Source organism: Wyeomyia smithii, chromosome 3 (genome assembly GCF_029784165.1).
Source record: "Wyeomyia smithii strain HCP4-BCI-WySm-NY-G18 chromosome 3, ASM2978416v1, whole genome shotgun sequence".
Taxonomy (NCBI): Eukaryota; Metazoa; Arthropoda; class Insecta; order Diptera; family Culicidae; genus Wyeomyia; species Wyeomyia smithii.
In genome coordinates, this window is record NC_073696.1 from 16,480,751 (window position 1) to 16,496,005 (window position 15,255).

The window sequence follows — 15,255 nt, forward strand, 5'->3', positions numbered from 1 at the left end:
GATGTCCAACCTAATTTATGAAGAGCATACAATAGAAATTGCTTTTGTACTGATTCTATTCTTTCTTCGTGCGTGATTGCATAGGGTGACCATACAATGCTGCAGTATTCCAGTATTGATCTTACATAGGCTATATATAATGTTTTGATGGAATACGGATCCTGAAAGTTGTAACTCAAGCGCTTCATAAATCCTAGCATGTTATTAGCTTAGTGGATTATTGTGCTGTAATGGTCAATGAAGGTTAGTTTGGAGTCTAAGACAACTCCTAAGTCCCTAACTCTTTCACAACTTGCTACAGTTTGGTTTCCTAATGATATTGTAATGGTTGGTGTTGTTATTTTTCGACAGAATGATATGTGGTTGCATTTTTTCACAAACAACTCTAGTAAGCTTTTTTTACACCATGCGTTGAATATGTTAATTAGGGTGAGGAATCGTTATATGGAAAAAACGAAATTTGATAGCAGAAAGTTTTTTTGTTCTGTTTGGGGCCCCAAACAATCCTGAATTTATTGCAGTCGATTGGTTTTGTCTCCGCTTGGCGCATTGCATTTTAAATTTATATGGAGATTTGTATGGAAAACCCAACTTTTTTGCATTTTCCATTCTAAAGAGCTCAAAATGGCTCAAACCATATGTTTCATTACTTCAAACGGTAGGTTTTTTGATGCCTTACAACTTGGCCGAAGACACTAAAGAGCTAGGGTGAGCCAAAAAAATACTAGAGCTGTTCAAAGTTGAGTATGTCGAAATTTATGTTGCAAACCATTTTTTCTGCCAACAATGTCAGTGTACCGGCGTCAGTCAGATTTCCTAGAATATTGACCTAAATTTGTTTACTTGATCCAGCTGAGTGTATAAACTCGTTACGACAGGTTACTTTTGATGGGAATCCTACTGACGCCGCTACATTGGTAATGTTGGCAGAAAAGAAGATTTTCTGCATTTAAATCGACATACTCAACTTTGAACAGTTATAGCTCTTTTTAGAGACATCCTAGCTCTTTTGTGTCTTCTACAAAGTTCTTAGGCATCTTAAATACTATACTTTAACATAATGTAGTGCATTATTAGAGCATTATTGAGCTCTCTAGAAGGGTAAATGCAAAAAAGTAGGTTTTCCCATATAAATTTTCATACAAATTTGAAATTCAATGCGCCAAGCGGAGACAAGACCAATCGACTTCAGATAAGTTTAGGGTTGTTTGGGATCCCAAAAGGAACCAAAAAAACTTGGTTCTGGAAAATCGATCCATTCTCCCCACCCTAATGTATATTTCATTCTGGTATCTTCTGATATCTTCTTCATTTCTTATTTCCAAAAAGAGCTTAATATCGTCGGCATAAATTAACACTTTTAGTTTTTTAAGAATAAAGGAAATGTCCTTAACGTACAAGATGAAAAAAAAAGAGGTCCTAAATGAGAGTCTTGGGGGACACCAGATGTGACTAGAATCGGATTTGAATTTTGTGCGTTAAATTTAACTACTTGTTGGCGATTGGTTAAATATGATTCGAGCCACTTCAGGAGTTTGGCTAAAGTCACATTTTTTGCAAGTTGAAAAGTAGCATTGGTATGTCTATGCGATCAAATGCCTTACTGAAATCTGTGTAAAGAGCTTCTACAGGGTTTCCATTATCCATTGCATTCAATGAATAATTTATAAATAACTACCGGAAATATTCGCTAAACTAAACATGTTGTTTGCGAAACGTCTTAGAACTGACGTAAAGAAGCTTTTAATGACAGTTTTGATAGTAACCAGCAGCGATGCTAACCTTTTCTTAAGAAAAACTGGAAGAATTCAACATAAAAAACTGTAGAAAACTGGATATAAAAATGTGAAGCTTCCGCAGGAATTAATTTGATTTTCGGTACAAAAATGTTGCCTAAATAACAATTATATACATATATTTGCCGTACTATTTCATGTAAACAAAAAGGATGAAAGAGACAATGCATTGCCATTTTGATTCTCACTGATGAAGATTATAGTCACTAAATATAAAGTCTGGCGTACTCGAAATTTTGGAGATGCGACGACTAGAATTCTGTTTAAACCAGAAAACTGAAGGGCATGAATGCACGAAATAGTGAAAAGATCATACGTTTGAGAGGAATGCATTCAATAAATAAGGTGACGAATAGAAAGCTGGAATAAAACGGAACTTTTTTTTTGAACTTGAGGTATTTAACCTTTAGCTGTTTCGCTGGCATGTCCAAAAACTGGAGATATCCAGGAAAAACTGGAGGGTTGGCAACGCTGATAAACAGTATAGATTACAATTTTGCAAAATGGTGTGAGGGTTGTGAAGTTTAAAAATCTATATAATCTAAACATGTAAAATGCAGTTCGGTCTGTCTATCTCTCTGATCCAAATAGACTAGGAAACAGGGTTGTTAATACGATAGATTAGTCTGCTATCGTTATTGACGATACCGATAGCGTCTTCAAACATTAACGTTATTATCGGTGATGATAATCGCCAGTCGTTAAAAGCCTATTAACGTCTTTTGTTTTGTCAAAGCAAGTGCACCAGTTGCTAAAATTAGGTTGCCAAAGTAGGCTTGATAACCAACAAAATAACCGCACCGAGCGTTGCTATTTACACTTGGAAAATAACAACTCACGGGGGTCAAAATTCTCGAGTAGCAACGAGTTTATAAGTTTGTCAACGCAATAGCAACGAGGCGATCCGTTGCTATTGGACCAAATGCTGCTTTGTTTGTGTTGCTGTCCAAGACAGCAGCCAAAGTGAAATCAAATGGTGAATTTGTTTATCAGACGTTATTGATTTGATACCGTCCAGTAGTTATCGTCCTTGGCAATGACGCTAATGTCTGAAGACGTTAGCGCCATCATCGATAACGATAACAGACAGTATCATCATCGGCGTTTACGATAGGTTATCGATTAACAAGCTTGCTTGGAAACTACTGAACCGATCGACGTACTGTAGACTGTTAATGAATCAATATTTCTGACGGCATTACGGCTCTAAAATCATGTTTTCGGGGCCAAAATAATTTTGATCACTATTTTGCAGCTTTGGAAGCAGTGTACGACGTGAAAATTTGTATGTAGAGGTTTTTGGGACCAGGAAAGATTCCTTTGATGGTTTGAGACCCCTCCCTCTTTTGGAAGGGAGAGCTCTCATACAAATGAAACACCAAAGGTTTTAGGAGCAAGAAATGTTTTTATGGTGGTTGAGATGCTCCACCCTCCTGGAAAGAAGGGCTCGTATGCAAATCAAACACTAATTTTGCATAACTCGGGAACTAGTTAAGCAAACGGAACCAAATTCGACATCTGGAAGTTTTGCTCATAGGTCAGAAATTGGCTCCATACTGCCATTTGTAAACTCAAGATGACGACTTTCTGTTTCTGGAAAACAGATAAATGAATGTTCTCATTCCGATAAAACCAATCATTTTTGTCATTTTTGGGAAACAGAAGAATGGATGTTCTCATCCGGATGAAAGCAATTATTTTTGTTTTTAAAGTTTGAACGTATCCAATATCCGATTCGTCAAGCAATTTCATTCTAAAAATAAATCGCAAGGACAATCTTTGAATGTATGTGGAATCAATTAAAAATGATCAAAAATAATTAAATGAAGAAAAAAGGTTTTTTTTACAAGTTTTCCAGTTTCCCAAAATTGAATATTTCTTTTTTAATTTTACGAAAAATCATATCAAACTCACTCTACAACATCAAGCACTCTCCCAACTTGAACCCCTAAAATTCGCAATCCCGGAGGTTGCGGGTTCAAGCCCCGTCGGGATGCGGTATATATTTTCCAAATCTGTATTATATTTCCAGTTCGCTTATTTTTTGCTTTCCCTAGTGCACACATTGTCTCCTTAATGAACTTGAATGTTAACGGGTAAAAGCCGTTGGTAATAATAGAAATTTAGTTCGAATAATAAGTTGAACATTTGCGTGAAGTTATAGCAGCTATTTAACTGGAAATAATATAGGTAGGCATGATAATATGGCAGGTATACCCGAGCAGAAAGGAATAATAAATGCATACCACATTATGTAATTCATTTTGAAGTAGCAGAATGGCTCAACTTGTACTGCATCAGGTCGAAATAAGTGCTAAAATAGCAAAATCAAAGACCAAAAAAATGTTTGTTCCAAAGCAACATCAGAGCATATCCAGGTATTGCGCTAGCTATTATTTTGCTATCAATAAACAATCCGAATAAGCTATTCATGAGTTATTGTGCGAATAGCAACTAAATACCTGATACAGGTTTGTAAGGACAATAGTTTAAGAACAGCAAATTTAGTTCTTTTGTTCATATTTCTAAAATGTAAAAAAAACTAGCTATGTAATATTTCAGTCATCTTTTATTTATCTTCTTCAAATAACAAGTTAGGGAAACGACAACGATTAACTCGATATTGATTAAAATGATTCTTTTCTAAGAGCGGGATTGTTCGCGACTGCTATGGCGATGTATTTCGGAACTTTTTGCGCCATCTTTTGAGCTGTACCTGGAGCATCTCTCAGCAACATCCTCCGTTCGAAAAGCCGATCTGAATAAAAAAGCTGTTGAGCTTTTGGAGTTTATCGTTTGCCTCTTACAGTTTTGCAACTTTGCTGAGAAGTTCTGTAATTTTTGCATTTGCAGTGGACTCAACTGCAGTGTTATCTTCGAATGGTGTCTCGTTGTTATATATTTCAATTATCTGCGGTTGTTCTGCTTCAACAGCCATGATTGTCTCTATTGATTCCCCAAAATCAGACGGATATTGGTTCGAAACATTGCTAGGTCTTTGTTTTCGAAGGGCTGATTTTTTCGCTTGGCATTTTTCAGAAACTGGCATTTTCTTCATCGCATGGTCCTTTCCGTATATTTTACGTTCAGATGTCGGTTTTTTTGAAGTTTTTTTCACGTTGCTCACCTGAAAATACACGAGGATCAAAAATATTTGAGGTTATAACAGTTTTCTCTCCGTTTCCCAAAGATTTTTCGTATTGTACCATATACTTACAGTTTGTTCCAAAAAAAGCATATTCGCTGCGTTCGCTTCTCTGCCAACGGTTTTTAGAGAGCCAACTTTTTTAAATTTAGCCATTTTACTAGACTTCGATTACGATTATTCGATTACTGGATTTCAACTACGCGTTCAACTAGCACGATTGAGAAGAAAACTATTTTGAACCAGAGATGCCAGACTGTTCTAAGTTGACTTGTCTTCAACAAAGATGCCAGATTATTTTTAAAGAAAGTTAATGAAAAATCGAAAAACTACCCGTCAGTCTACAATTCATTGTAGTAGCCTTTCACTGGTAGAAGCATGATTGTCTTTTGCTTAAATTGTTCACAAAATATATAGTCTGAAACCAACGTTAGAATATTCTTGAAACGAAGCATTTCCCAGCCAAATAGATCGAATTTTCAACCAGCACTGGACAGATATGCAAAGATTTTTACCAGTATCGTGAAATGTGCTCACATATATCATTTTTCAAGTATGATCATGTTCAAAAAATAGATCAACAATTCGTGTCAAATCACAACGAAACCTAATGAATGTCAAACTGACACATGGCACAGTTATGCGTCCACTGACATGTTTGTTCTGCTCTTCTTGAAACGGTGAAGAAGAACCAAACTGTAGTTTGAAAACATGTTAATGGTGTTTTTAAACTACACTTTGTTTCAAAGCAACAAAAAATACTAATAGTGCATTACGTCATGTTAGAAATCTAAATTAAACATTTTAATTTTTTTTTTAACTGTGAACAATTTTGCCATCTTGGCATCGCTGTTTTTTTTTTCATTCCTCTGATGCAGAGTTGCCATTCATACATTATCATCTATCAATGTGCACCAGGGATACCAGATATACAGATTGGTTTGCAAAAAGCAATTGTGTAGTGGCCGAGTGTAAATTTTTATTGATTTGCAGACATTTTCAGTTTTTTTTTTACAGGATCTACAGATTTTTCTTTGAGTCTTCTGATATATATACAGACATTTTCAAAATGTTCGCAGACTTTTCCTTGTCAACTGCAATTTTTGCGCACTACGGAAAGATATCTCTCTGATTTAAACCAGATTTTTCCGGTTTCTCAAGCAATTGCAGGTAAATGGCAAATACTATAAAACCAATGTATAACATCTGAGAGTATTTTTATTTCGCACCGTGTTAGGAAACATTTACAATAAACGACTGTAAATACATTAATCTCGTACTCGTTTGCGCGACGCTGCTACACTGTCACGGACTACACATGGCAGCTTGTAAACGAACAGGGAAACTAAAGTAACTTTGCTGTCGTTTTCGTACGGCATTTGACAGCACTTGTTTTTTTTTTGTTATTTGGTTTCAAACTACACCCTGGTGTTTTTGGGTGAAGTCCGGAACAGAGAGAGAGAGTGTAGTTTCGGTGCAGTCCGGAAAATAAAAAAAACCTACAGGCCAAAAGTGTAGTCCTCGTGTAGCTAAACCGCAAAAACGCATTCGACATAAAGATTTGTGATAATTGACCTGGCAACTTTGCTGGTGCTTCTGTTACCATCGTTACCATCGGCATCCACCATTTTGGCTAGTTCGTTGTTGTTTCAAAGCTTTCTGTTTTATTTTCTGCATCATGAAACCACGTAGAAGGCGGCATGACTATTTATCCAGTGAAATACAAGGAAGGCGATACGAAAAGAAGGTATTACATTTTTGAACTGGAGTCTACATACAGTGTGAAATTATTTGGACGTTGTAAATCTAAAATATGTTTTGTCTAGTGATATGCAGTGCAAGCATTAAATCAATCGCGACGATCATAGTCTTAAAAAATCTATCTTTTCAGCTCAAGAAGACTGCAATTAAAATGAATGAACAGATAGATACTGAACAATTTTTCAATGTAAAAAGAAAATTACGAACAGTTTCTGATTCGGGTAACTCGATTGTTGATGAAGCAGCAGCTCAGTTATCTAATTCTCGGTTTGTCGATGAAGATGAGCTTTCTGTCGAAGGAAGAATGAGCAATACAGTCAACGAATCCTCTCAGGAGCACTCTTATCATGGAGATAATAACGGGATCCCCGAAAATACAAATCTGTTGCGTTCTATCCAAGACGACAATAAAGTATCTTTGAATGAAATTAGCGGATGGTATGAGTTCTTAAAGGTTTGTTTTTCTTTCAAAATGCAGACTAGGCTGCTATAATGAACGAGAAAACTAGTTTATTTTTTGGTCACAGTTATAGTTTTTAACAGAAACTGCCGTCGCATAGCTGTTTTAAAATTATAGGTGATTTATAATATAAAAGTAGAAAAAAAGATTATATAGGTTCGTTGTCATATACAGTACCTACATTCATTATTTTTCTAGTAAAAACACCATTGACTCTATAATAATTTCACACTGCATATAATAACGACAACAGTGACATTTCTAGTAATACTTTCACTCTGACTTTCATCAACTATTTTTCTTCTTCATTTAAAGAAAATTGCGAAATGAAAATTCTAAGAACAGATGGATTCTTAGCTCGAAAATGCTTACAATGTACCAGGTAATGAATGATCTTATTTTCTGTTTTATTTTTGTAGATATTTACCAAGCGAAGTAATCAACACTTTCAGGCTCGTTCAAATCTGCTAGTGGTTGAAATTTTATTCATGATTCTGAATTATTACGTTCGGCACAATTTATCACAGAAAGCTTTAGAAGATCTTCTGAGACTATTCAATGTCATTGCAGGAACGAAGACGTTTCCTGAAAACTTTACATCATTTGCATCAGAATTTCACAGTAACGCATACGATGCAAAACGCATTTATTTTTGCACAACCTGCCAATACGATTTTGGAAATACCAAACCCGAGAAAAAAATCGAGTGTCCCATCTGTGTATCAAGAGAAAGAGATTTTTTTGTAATAATTCCAGTTGAACCCCAACTCCGTGACATGGTTCTCAAATACCAAACAGAAATTGAGCATTATGCTAAGTATATCAAAGATAACAATATTTGTGATATTAATCGAGGCCGGATTGCTCGTGAGTTGTTCTCAAAAAAACCTGGCAAGCATCTGACACTCAGTGTCAACACTGATGGTGCTGCATCTTGCAAAAGTACGATGAAAAAACCGCTTTATCCCATTTTTGTGACGTTGAACAACCTTCCCCCTATGCTTAGGTTCAGTAAGCATAATTTGATAGTTGCTGGCCTTTGGCTATCTAAAGGGGAACCAAACCCAAATTTACTTTTTAAATATTTTTGTATAGAGTTAAGAGACCTTCAAGAAGGGACACTGATAGGCAGTGAACACTATACTGTTAGCTTACTTCAAAACTGCTTAGACTCTGTAGCAAGATGTATGGTTTTATGCATGAAACAATACAATGGAGCTTACGGATGTACGATGTGTTTACATACTGGAAAAACGATCGAGGCCGGAAGCGTAAGATACTACCCGAACAAACACTACCCAAAACGTAAAAATATGACCACTAGAGAATTAATGAATGATGTACATCTATCTGGAGAGGAAATATTTGGAATCTTAGATGAATCGGTTTTTGTTGCTATTCCTGGATTTGACATAATTTCATGTTTTCCACCGGACTACATGCACTCAGTACTTCTAGGAGTCATGAAACAGTTGTGGTTAACTTTGACTAAGAGCGAAAACCACAGTGCACCGTTTTATGTTGGACGTCGGCTACCAGAGATCGAGAGTACAATTTTATCATTCCGACCCCCTAGCTCGATTCCAAGATATCCAAGAACATTGGATGAATCCAAGAAATTCAAGGCTAATGAGTGGGAGGCAATACTCCTACACTACATATACCCATCACTTATTGGGATATTACCTAAGGAATACATAGATCATCTGATGATTCTTTCATCGACAATTTTTCTGCTATTGAACTCGAATATATCAGAAAAACAATAGACACTTGCGAGAAACAGCTTAAACAATTTACACGGAAATTTGAGAAAATTTATGGTCTAGGCAAAAATGGCAAAATAACGTTCATTTATTGTCACATTTGACGGAAACTGTTCGAAATCTGGGCGCTTTATACAATTCTTCATTGTATCCTTATGAAGCGGGTAAATATATGTTTCATCATGTATTCTCATGCTCCATTGTTGATATATTTGATATAATCGATAGAAGGGCAGGTCCAATTCAATTAATCGTTTTGGTTTTAGAAACGAATATTTCTTGACTATCAGACAAATATGCTGTTTGTGGGATAGTATATGTTTTGTTGTGTAAATGTGTAAAAACTAAACGCTAGTGCATGCTTTCGAAAATTCAAGCCATTAAGAGTATCGAACCCACATCTGTCAATTACCATCAGTCAAGTATACCATTCTCATATATTAGCTAACATTGTACAAAGCATACACTACCATATTCCATTTTCTAGTTTTTCAACCGCCAACAAAACGTGTTCTGCCCTGATCAAAAATATACGGAAAATAATCAAAGATATTTTAGACTTTAATTTTAGGTAATGGAATGCTTCTTAAATTTTGCACTGGCAATAATAAACCCATTCTTCAAGTCGAGAAGAAATATTATCTGAATAAACTTTGTCATTTTAAAGATGCCCCTGAGGATTCCGTCATCAGGTGTTGGATTCGGTCTACCTGGTCTAAAAAATATCCTTCAATTCAATATGATTCTCAGAGTTTGTTTACTCCTAGTGAAAATACGATATTTGAAGATGGTGTTCCACAACAGTCATTTAGCTGTCATTCTAAACTTTACATTCATGGAATCAATTTATGCACAGCCACTGCTTGTAAAGACTTCAAATACGATAATTCGTGGTTTTGGGATAACGGATCTTTTTTCAATATTCAAGCTATTTTATATGATATTAATAATTTAACATATATCGTAGGTCAGAAACTGCTAACTGTTAAATTGTTTGATAATTTGTACACATACACATTTACAGATGAACTTAGACTCATGAAAACAAGACAATCAATAAGACAGTGTATCAACATGCATGTAAAATCTAACGACATCAGATATATTTCGATTTGTAAGACTCAAACACAGGTAGATTAATAGATGAAAAAGAGATAATAAATAAATGAAATTCAAAATTAAATTATGCCTTATATTTAAATTCAATCATAGCAAAGCAAAGTGCTTTATGCTGATTCGGAACTCAACCTTGTGTTTACATACACTGACTTCGCAGCCAACTGTTTCAGTCTACAGGACAATTGCAGGGCTGCCGCTACGATCCTACTGACGCTAACAGTTTCTCCCGAGCCGGGACTCGAACCTACGACGACTGGCTTGTTAGGCCAGTATCGTACATCAAGACCAGCTGGAAGGGTCTAATAAACCAAATGAGTAGAAAAAACTAATAAAAAATATAATATCAAAATGTGCTATTAATTTACTATTTGCAATGAACGTGGTGATATAAACAAATATTAAACCAAAAGCAAAATGAGGTATGATATCAAAATTTGCTTTTATTATGATATCCGTTTGCTATGCTCTTCTGATCTTGTAATCGATTAAATAGTTAATTTTACCACAAAAACAGCGCGTAGGATTTGTATCATGCTCTTAGCGATATTTTATAACAGCATGATCTGAGTGAAAATGATAAAATATTCAAACGTCCATAACATTTTTGTTTTTCATTTTACCATCACCAAATTTTGACAGATAGTAGTACATATTGTCGTCTTCAATGCGTAAAAATTTTTTTAGAAAAGGTACTTTATAAGATATTTCAGAATTTTGGAATCTTGGCCCAGAAAAAAAATTACAGTGTATATATATTTTTTTGGAATCGCAATTTTATTACCTACAACTTTGCTGAAGACACCATTTCAATCAAACAAGTCGTTTTTCTGATACAAAATATTTTATTCATCAATCACATTTTTGGATAGGCCCTTCTGAAACAGCAGTCGTGAGTCTACGTGAAGAACTGATAGTGTGGAATGACTTCTTTATCAACTGGGAACAACTGTGCAAAGTTTCAGCGAAATCGGAAAGGACATTATATAAAAAAATATTTATTTTTATTTATTTTCCATGGAATGCCTCAGGTGTGTAAGATATACGTTCGTATACATGATTGTCGAGGGTTTGATACATGATGTCGTTTGCCATTTGAGAACAAACACGATAAACAAACTCAAAACACAAGCAGTGCTTCCATATCTGCCCCAAAATATGTTTGAACTCTAAATCTAGCTATCTTTATAACAACATATCTCTCTTACATTATGCAAATCATCAGATTTTTAGAAAGTTTCGTTGGTAAAAATTTTTCAATGCTATCGAGTTGTTTTCCAGTGTTAAATTTTTTTGTACATTTAATGAAACTTTAGTAAAAATATGAAGTTTTCACTGCACGGAGCCGCAACGGCACATTATGATTGAAAAAAAAAAACAGCAATCGATTGAATAATCTACAGGGCCGGATTTGGGTGCTGGGGGGCCCGAAGCAAATTTGTTTGGGAGGCTCTCTTTTCTTAAAACATTTAGAGGTAACGTTCTGGAAGGTGACGAGCAAAAAAAAGGTCGCCCCAGGACTAGGGGGGCCTCTTGAATCGGGAGGCCCGGGGAATTTTCCCCCTTGGCCCCCCTTCAAATCCGAGCCTGATAACCAAGGATGCTGACCAAATCTATCGTGTTTCGAAGACCTGCTTAAGCCAGCAAAGAAAATCAGAAGCGAGCTAAAATTGTCTGTGAGTTTCCAAACAATCCAGAGACGGCTTATGGAGCATGGACTCGGTGGCAAAAGTCCCAGTAAGGTTTGTATATTCACACAGAAGCATCTTCTAGAGAGGTTGGAGTCTACTAAGGACCATGTTGATTGGGTGGGCCCGAAAAGCAGCCCGAAATATTTTGTTTTCTGGTAGAAAAAATCAACCTGTGCAAGATTTTTTGATAATGGGGGGGCCCAAGCGCCCAACGTTTAGATTTTTGACTCTCGAAAATCTCCCAAGGGGAGTATACATAAAATTAGAAAAATCAATTTTTTTTTCCAGTCCAAATGACTTAAAAATGCATTTCGGAGCACTAATAGAAATGTAATTAGATCCCAATCGAACTTGAAGATCGGCTGAGAGGCCGAAACTAAATAGGGACTGAAATCCATGACAAACTTATTCAGAGGGCTAGCAAAGGAAAAATAATTAAAGAATTTGATTCTGTTTTTAACTCAGAATTGCTGAAGAAATTGTGAGAGACGGGAATATCCCAAAGAATATCATGAAAATAATACGAAAGTTCCAGTCAAACTGATAAGAGACCATTAGGGAAGTAAACAAAAGAAAAAAGAATTGATAAATTTTGTTATGTTTTTATTTTGTTTACACATTTCCTTTTGGATAACGATAACCCACATAACGAAAGAGGATGAAGATAGAGTGCTTAGAAAATTGGAAACAATAACCAAAAATAGTTTTAAATTTGGTCAAGCGAAGCCTCAAATTGCTCAAAAACGAGTCAAAAACGAGAGGCCAGAAAAGGCGGAAAACATTTTCAACTTTGATCTTTAATCGTTAAAGAACTCTTGTGAATATCATACGAGGCCTGAGTAGATTTTGTGAAGTTGAGATTGAAAAAAATCGATTTCAATATTTACCGAAATAGGTCCTGAAAACAAAAAACGGAAACATTTCCGAATAACATTTCAAAAGCTACAAAAGGTAAAAAATGCAATTCCACTATCGGTCGAAAATGATTCTAAACGTTACATCGCTAAAACTTTTCTTGAATATACCTTTAATGTATACCCAACGGATGGCAAAATGTAAAATATTTCTCACAATGGCACAAAGCAGCGAAAAACGCATTCGAGTTAGAGTCATTAATCTTACAAGGAATCCAACTACACAATTCTTTTCGGAATTGTTAATCACGTTGGTACACTTTAAAACAGCGTAAATAAATTAATATTACGACTTTTATTGAAACAAAAGTAGCACTGGGATGATAAATTGAAATGAAATATCAATCGTAATGTATATCATCGATGAACATTAGGAACATCACATTAGTGTCAATTATTTATCCTCACTGTCTCATCATTAATCATCCACGACACGTTGGTAATTAATTATTGTACTCACATTTACACAGAAACAGCAATCCAACAGCAACTCATTAATCTGATGAGTCGAAGTTCAAATCAATTGATACTGTAAATTTCCTCTTTCACTGCGAAAGCAGCAACCATTCCGATTATTTTCGTTACCAGAAACATGAAGCAATAGCTTTTCATTCGTCACCTCCGCTGATTAGAACCATTAATCTTGCATTCATGGTTTTCCCATTGACTACAGCAATCAAATCACATTGACGCCCTAGCTTTCCATCCTTTCCGTCGGTAGGCAGGCACGCAGTCGAACGCACTTTTGTATCAATGGTTAACCCTCCCCGGCAGCAGCATCATCACCATTACCATCACCCACCTTCCCTCCCCTATCGTAACCCTCGCTAAAAGCAACACAAAATTCGCCAAGAATCACAACCATAAACAGAGCCAACCGCTGCGTCACTGCACACTGGAAAGATCAAACGATGCTCTCGTGACGCGGCAGCATACCTTGATTTCCACGAAAGGGGACAGCGAAAAAAATCACACAACACCACACAAGAAAATAAGTTCCATCAAACTGCGAGGAAGCACCCTCCTCGGGATGCGCGTCGTTCAATCGTAGCTACAAGCCTCCCTCAACGCTTTAACAGCCTGCTTTAAAGCCTCTCACACAATCCTTCAATCGATATTCAACTCTTCTCGGTTGTCCCACATTTCACCGCCCATCGGCACCTGTTTCCGCTAGCTGCAACGCTTTTCACTAGCGCCACCACTCTTCGGCTTACAATGTCAATTTTGTTTATCCGCAATCGGCGCACTTCTTTCACTTTTTTTCGATTTTTCCTTGATTCGGTCCAGACTGGGTTCCAGCTTGGCGCACTAAATTTATCTGACAGTAACGCTAGTACGGGCCACTACCACCCACACAAGCGGCGGTCGACGGTGCGATCACTTCCCGCGGCGGTAATCTTCGCTGGCATGTCGCCGATCGTGATCATGCTTTCACTCGTGCCACTGCTCGGATGATGGGTGGTGGGTAACGCAAACGACGATCGTATCAAACGTCCGGCTGAAGTTGGCCAACGAAAACAACATTCACGAGATGCGTGTCACGAACAGCGCTCGGAATAACATACACAGCGCCAGTGAAACAGACGCGACGCGTTCGTCCGAATATCCGCCAAAGACTGACTCACCGAACGGGAAGATTGATAATTTTGATTTTCCATGGCGAGTCGGTGTCTGCCTGCCTGCCTACCTACTGGTTACCGTCGGGAAAAACAACCGCTCAACACTACCACAAGCACGGCTTCGGTGGAAAGGAATTGCATGCTTCTTCGTCCTAGAGGACACGAGCGCTGAGCCCGGGGAGAAAATTGCTCAGTACAAGATTTTCTCTCCCAGAATGAGCACCACTACACCCACATGTTGGCTGTTTATTATCCTGGCTCTCTAGCTGCTCTGCAGCTGATTATCGGAACGAACCGAGTCCCGTGCGGTAGTCACGTTTCACACTTGAGGAAAATTCGGAACACTAGAAAAGCCGGCACAATTCTATGATGATAAAAAACATAACACTAGGAAAATGACGTCAAACACTCAAAAGTCGAATAAATATTCATGAAAACTTTCCACCGACAACAGATCACATCCAGAGGAGAAAGATTCCGTCCGTTCGAAGGACAAATTTCCTTCAATCTAACTGGAATCTGCTCGAATTGGCTTGAGCTCAAAAATTCGTTCTCTCGGTCTCTCTTCTAGCCGTACTCTCACCCTATAATTTCTACGCTGTTGCTCGGAAAAACCGAAAAAAGGATCGTACCGAGACACCAACACAAATCGGCTGCGGCTGATCGAGCGGGCTTCAGTTAGCCGTACATGTGTTTTGGTCGTCGGGTCAGCGACAGAAGAAGGGTGGTAAACAAAACCACCCATCCCAGCCAAATGAATGCTGGCAAGGGAGTAGCAAATAGACTCGTAGTAATTTTATGATGTAGCACGTGAAAATGTATGATGACAGTGTGACATCGTTCGTGCGGCAACGATGTTGGCGAGGAAACATTGGATTGCGTTTTGGTGGGGAAACATTTTAGTGTTGCAAGGGGAAGTCAAGCGGTGCACCTAGATTGGCACCTGTTGATATTGTACTCGAAATGTGCGTCTTCTGATGACTTTGT

General features: G+C 37.1%; 1 protein-coding gene across 4 annotated transcripts in view; it reads right to left on the reverse strand.

Annotated features, from left to right (window-relative positions):
- The window catches only part of LOC129732407 (CUGBP Elav-like family member 2), a 575,258-nt gene that overhangs the window by 536,062 nt on the left and 23,941 nt on the right, over window positions 1–15,255 (reverse strand). For 2 of the 4 annotated variants that reach the window (XM_055693267.1, XM_055693266.1), the window contains exon 1: window positions 13,586–14,759. The exons of 1 other annotated variant lie outside the window; for it this stretch is intronic. The gene's annotated coding sequence lies outside the window, so the exon portion shown is untranslated. Of the gene's footprint in view, window positions 1–13,585; window positions 14,760–15,255 lie in introns of those variants that run through there. One more of the 4 variants, XM_055693271.1, reaches the window with a different exon arrangement.